This window comes from Leucopleurus acutus (assembly GCF_964270905.1).
Source record: "Leucopleurus acutus genome assembly, chromosome: 9".
NCBI classification, from domain to species: Eukaryota; Metazoa; Chordata; class Mammalia; order Artiodactyla; family Delphinidae; genus Leucopleurus; species Leucopleurus acutus.
The window spans coordinates 87,270,894-87,276,620 of record NC_139144.1 but is presented as its reverse complement, the minus strand read 5'-3'; positions in this window follow the sequence as shown (position 1 = coordinate 87,276,620).

Here is a 5,727-nt window from a genome sequence, read left to right as displayed (position 1 = left end):
GCTTTACATAAACAAAAATTTGCTGCATGTCAGCAAGGCAGCACCACACTGAAGTTGGGAATCCCCACTCTGAGAAGCAGAAGCCTCTCTGTGGTCATTGTCTTAGGAGCTATGGCATAGCTATTGTTATTCCATTAGAAATTGAGGGGAAATACTGGACTTGACCTGCATTCCATTTATTTTGGCACTGGTTGGTTTCCTGTTTAAAAACTTTATTTCTACTCATGGGACTTCCCTGGTGGCTCAGTGGTTAAGAATCCGCCTGCCAGTGCAGGGGACACGGGTTCAATCCCTGGTCCGGGAAGATCCCACATGCCACGGAGCAGCTAAGCCCTGTGCGCCACAACTACTGAGCCTGTGCTCTAGAGCCTACAAGCCACAACTACTGAGCCCACATGCCACAACTACTGAAGCCTGCATGCCTAGAGCCTGTGCTCTGCAATAAAAGCCACTGCAATGAGAAGCCCACGCACCGCAACGAAGAGTAGCCCCCGCTCACCACAACTAGAGAAAGCCTGCACGCAGCTACAAAGACCCAGTGCGGCCAAAAATAAACAAACAAACAAACAAAACCTTCTACTCATATTCAGATGGAGTTCAGGAACTGGGAGCATCCTAATCTGTAAATTTTAACCAGAAATTCTCCCCAAATCTTATATTCCTTAAAAGGAGCTCAAGGGAGCAGGTGAACTCTACAGCTTAAATACAAGGCTTTAGGAGGGGCACATGCTTCCTTATACCACTTTTAATGCATCCCACAGCTGTTGAGAGTGTGAATCTACTACCATTGTAGGAGCTGAATTTGCAAGATCAGAGGATTCAGCACCATGGTCAGAGCCAAAGAGATAACAAATTTGGGCGTGAAGTAAATACTCTCTGTAGGAGGAAAATAAAGGGAATCTTTACCTGAAGAATTCTCCTTCTAAACAACGATGGGATACCGCTATATACACCTATTAGAATGGCCAAAATTCAGAACGCTGACAAAACCAAACACCAACAAGGATGTGATGCAACAAGTATTTTCATTCATCGCTGGCGGGAATGCAAACTGGTACACACAGCCACTCTGGAAGATAGTTTGGCAGTGTCTTACAAAACTAAACATACTCTCACTATACGGTCCAGCAATTGTGCCGCTTGTATTTACTCAAAGGAGTCGACAACTTCTGTCCACATAAAAACCTGTGCATGGATGTTTACAACAACTTTATTCATAATTGCCCCAACTTGGAGACAACCAAGATGTCCTTCAATAGGTGAATGGATAAATGGTGGTACATCCAGACAATGGAATATTATTCAGTGCTAAAAAATGAGCTATCAAACTTTGAAAAGGAGACTTAAGTGTGTATTAGTAAGTGAAAGAAGCCAATCCAAAAAGGCTACATACTGCATGATTCTAACTTTATGACTTTCTGGAAAAGGCAAAACTATGGAGACAAGAAAAAGACCAGTGGTCACCAGAGATTAGGTGGGGAGGGAGGGGTAAATAGGCAGAACACAGGGGATTTTCAGGACAGTGAAAATACTCTGTGTGATACTGTAGTGGTGGATACATGCCATTATAGATTTGTCCAAACTGATAGAATGTACACCACCAACAGCGAACCCTAATGTAAACTAAGGACTTTAGGTGATAACAATGTGTCACTGTAGATTCATCAGTTGTAACAAATGTACACTCTGGTGGGGGATATTGCAATGGGAGAGGCTGTGCGTGTGTGGGGATGGGGTTACATGGGAAACCTCTGAATCTTCCTATCAATCTTGCTATAATCCTAAAACAAATCTAAAAAAATAAAGTCTTTTTTTTTCAAGAAAAGAATTCATTCACCTTCTTCCCGGACTCTAATGGCCAGTCAAGCCAATGCTCGGGTCAGCAAGAGAAAAGACACTTGACGCCCCAGTGCTGTGCTCTTATGGGCACCACTCTGTCCTCAGATGTTGCCTGGACGGTGACCTATACCCGCAGGTCTCAATCTGAATTTACTCCATTAAGTGTCATTCTGACTTTGGAGGTAGCTGCTTTCCCCCTGTTGATTTTTCGGTGTCTGCTAATCTGTGAAACGGAAAGAGCCATTGTTTCTCTTAGCTCTGTTAATCCAGATGTCTGAGGGGTCCTCCAAAACATAAAGTAGGAGCTGACCTCAAGGGCCCCCCAACAAGGGCCTCCCCAGAGATTCTGGGGAGGAGGACCTGTCCCCAGAACCAGTCCTTTGCCCCTCCTAATGGCTCTTCAAAGGGAAAAGCTAAACCTATGCAAGTACAGACAAACTTAGAATGCAGATGACCCTGAAGGACAGAGGGGACAGGAACTAAAACCTACTCATCATCCCCTGTGTGCCAGGTGTGAAATGGAAACTACCTCCATCCTCACAGCAGCCTGATGCAGATGTGAGTCTCAAACTTCCTTTCACAGGAACCGGCGCACAAGCATGGGTGCCACACACAGCCGTGGTGGAGAAAACCATTCTTGTTAATAACCTGTGTGCCTTGCATTATGTGATGTATGCACTTCTGAAGAGGCATGTGAGTTCAGCTTCACATACGCATTGTGTTGTCTTAGATCAGAGAGCACATCATTCAGGTTTTTTTTTTCTTATTTCAGAAAGTTTTAAATCCAGAACTAGAATTGAAATCCTTCCAGTGGGAATATAAAATGTTAAATGAAACACTTGGTAGTAGATGACTAATTGCTTCTCTGATCTATTCTAGAATGTATAAAATTGAACAATGTAGAATATAGAAAATTGAGACCTCAGTAAATGAATATTAGAGTAACATGGACACACAGGTACACCCACCCTCTTTAGGTCCTAATGGTGATACACTGCAGGTACCATCTCGATAACAGGTGTCCTGGTTATCCATTTTAAATATAACCAACAAGAACCTACTGTCTAGCACAGGGAGCTCTGCTCAATGTTATGTAACAACCTAAATGGGAAAATGTATAACTGAATCACTTTGGTGTACACCTGAGACTATCACAACATTGTTAATCAACTAGACTCCAATATAAAATAGAAAGTTAAAAAAAAAAAATAACAGGTGTCCTGGGAAGTGGAGCGATGATTACATTCCACAGCTCAGCCTTTCTTCACAGGACTTAGTAGTTAATTACTGTTAGTTGAGTGCCTAGATGCTTCCTTCGAGATCTCCTTCAAATTCTCACTTTTTATTCTTTTTGCAAGTTCTAAAACCAGATGCTTCTTTTATGCAAAAGTCTAATTGCTGTGGAATCTAATGTATTTCCTCCATTCATATCCAAATATCCTCCTTCCTGTTTAATTTACAACCCTCCCATGATTCACCTTTTGGTAATGGTCTATAAGGAACCACACCTTTTTTGGTCCTGCCTACACATATTGCTAAGAGTCTTCAACGTTGGGAAAAAGCATTCCTGAGTTATGTTAATAATATGAGACATTAAAAGGGACTTGTCTGCAAACACAAAACGATAATGACAAATCAGAATTTTTAGGCCCCATGTGCTTTTTTCTCATACCCCACAACCTATACCTATAAAATTTCTGCACTTTTATGGCATGAGGCTTGCCTAGAAAACTCATCATAAGATAGCATGTGCCTGGTTAAATATTAAATTCTTTCTGAATTAGTGAAAAGAGACAAAGGGAAGTGAAACCTAGATACTTAATGGGCAGTGTAAAATGAACAAAACAGTGATGAATAAGGCAATGAAAACTGTTTGTTCTGTTTTTTTTGGATAGTAGAAATTTCTGAACAAGTTCCCAGCATTTACCCAATTTGATGATACTAGGAAAAAATAATGCATGTAAAATCCACATTCAAATAACTTGTGGCATGCATCACCCTTCTTTTCCCATCCTAACAGAATGCCAGTTTTGTTCAGAGGATGAGACATAATGTATCCCCCACTAAAAATACTTGCCTACCACATGAGATGGTACTGTGACAGTTCTGGTCAATGATACTAACAAAAGTCCTCTCGGTATTTATGTGAAAGCCCTCGTTTTCCTGAACTGGGCACTGCTCCTTCCTCCCGCCTTGAGTGGTGATGTGAAGCCAGGTACTGCAACAGCTATCTTGCAACCATGAAGTGATGAGTATGAGAATAAGAGGCCACGGGCTAAGGATGGCAGAGAAATATGGTGGGAATCTGAGTCCAGGATGGCCTATTGCCTCCTTTACCAGCCCTGAATTTCTTATTGCTTGAAATAAATATTTGCTACACTTGTTTAAGCCACTGTTAATGTGGTTCTTCGCTGCTTGCAGCCAAATGCAATACTAACCAATACACCTTTGCACACACATCTTAGCTTCTCTTTCTAAATCTCCAAATTGAAGTTTTACATTTCTTTTAAATTCATAGAGAAGCCAAGTGGCGACATTCCCTAGTTTTGAGCTTTGAAGCTCTACAATAACCTATTGTATTTATTATCATCACTAAAGATAAATATCAGAGTTAAGTGTATAAAAAATAGGAAACGATAAATATATAAGTAATTACATATAAATAGGTGCTGGATCTCAGGATGAAGGACAACTATGTATGAAATCATTGGAATTTTACTTTTAGGCCCTCATTGAAAAGTCTACAAATAATAAATGCTGGAGAGGGTGTGGAGAAAAGGGAACACTCCTGCACTGTTGGTGGGAATATAAGTTGGTGCAGCCACTATGGAGAACAGTATGGAGGTTCCTCAGAAAACTAAAAATAGAACTACCATATGATCCAGCAGTCCCACTCCTGGGCATATATCCAAACAAAACTCTAATTCAAACAGATACGTGAGGACTTCCCTAGTGGCGCAGTGGTTAAGAATCCGCCTGCCAATGCAGGGGACACGGGTTCGAGCCCTAGTCTGGGGAGATCCCACATGCCGCAGAGCAACCGAGCCTGTGCACCACAACTACTGAGCCTGTGCTCTAGAGCCTGCAAGCCACAACTACAGAGCCTGCCTGTCACAAATACTGAAGTCCAGGCCCCTAGATGTGGTCCGCAACAAGAGAAGCCACCACAGTGAGAAGCCCGCGCACCTCAACGAAGCGTAGCCCCCTCTTGCTGCAACTAGAGAAAGCCGTGCACAGCAACGAAGAACCAAAAACAGGGAAAAATAAATAAATTTTTATATATATATAAAAAAGATACGTGCGGGCTTCCCTGATGGCGCAGTGGTTGAGAGTCCGCCTGCCGATGCAAGGGACACAGGTTCGTGCCCCGGTCCGGGAAGATCCCACATGCCGCGGAGTGGCTGGGCCCGTGAGCCATGGCCGCTGAGCCTGCGCGTCCGGAGCCTGTGCTCTGCAACGGGAGAGGCCACAACAGAGCCTGCGCTCTGCAACGGGAGAGGCCGCGTACCGCAAAAAAAAAAAAAAAAAAAAAAAAATACATGCACCCCTATGTTCATAGCAGCACTATTCACAATAGCCAAGACATGGAAACAACCTAAATGTCCATCGACAGATGAATGGATAAAGAAGATGTGGCACATATACACAATGGAAGCCATAAAAAAGAACAAAATAATGCCATTTGCAGCAACATGGATGCAGCTAGAGATTATCATACTAAGTTAAGTAAGTCAGAAAGAGACAAATACCATATGATATCACTTATATGTGGAATCTAAAATATGACACAAATGAACCCACCTACGAAGCAGAAACAGAATCATGGATGTAGAGAACAAGCTGGTGGCTGCCGAGGGGGTTGGGGGAGGGATGGAGTGGGAGGTTGGG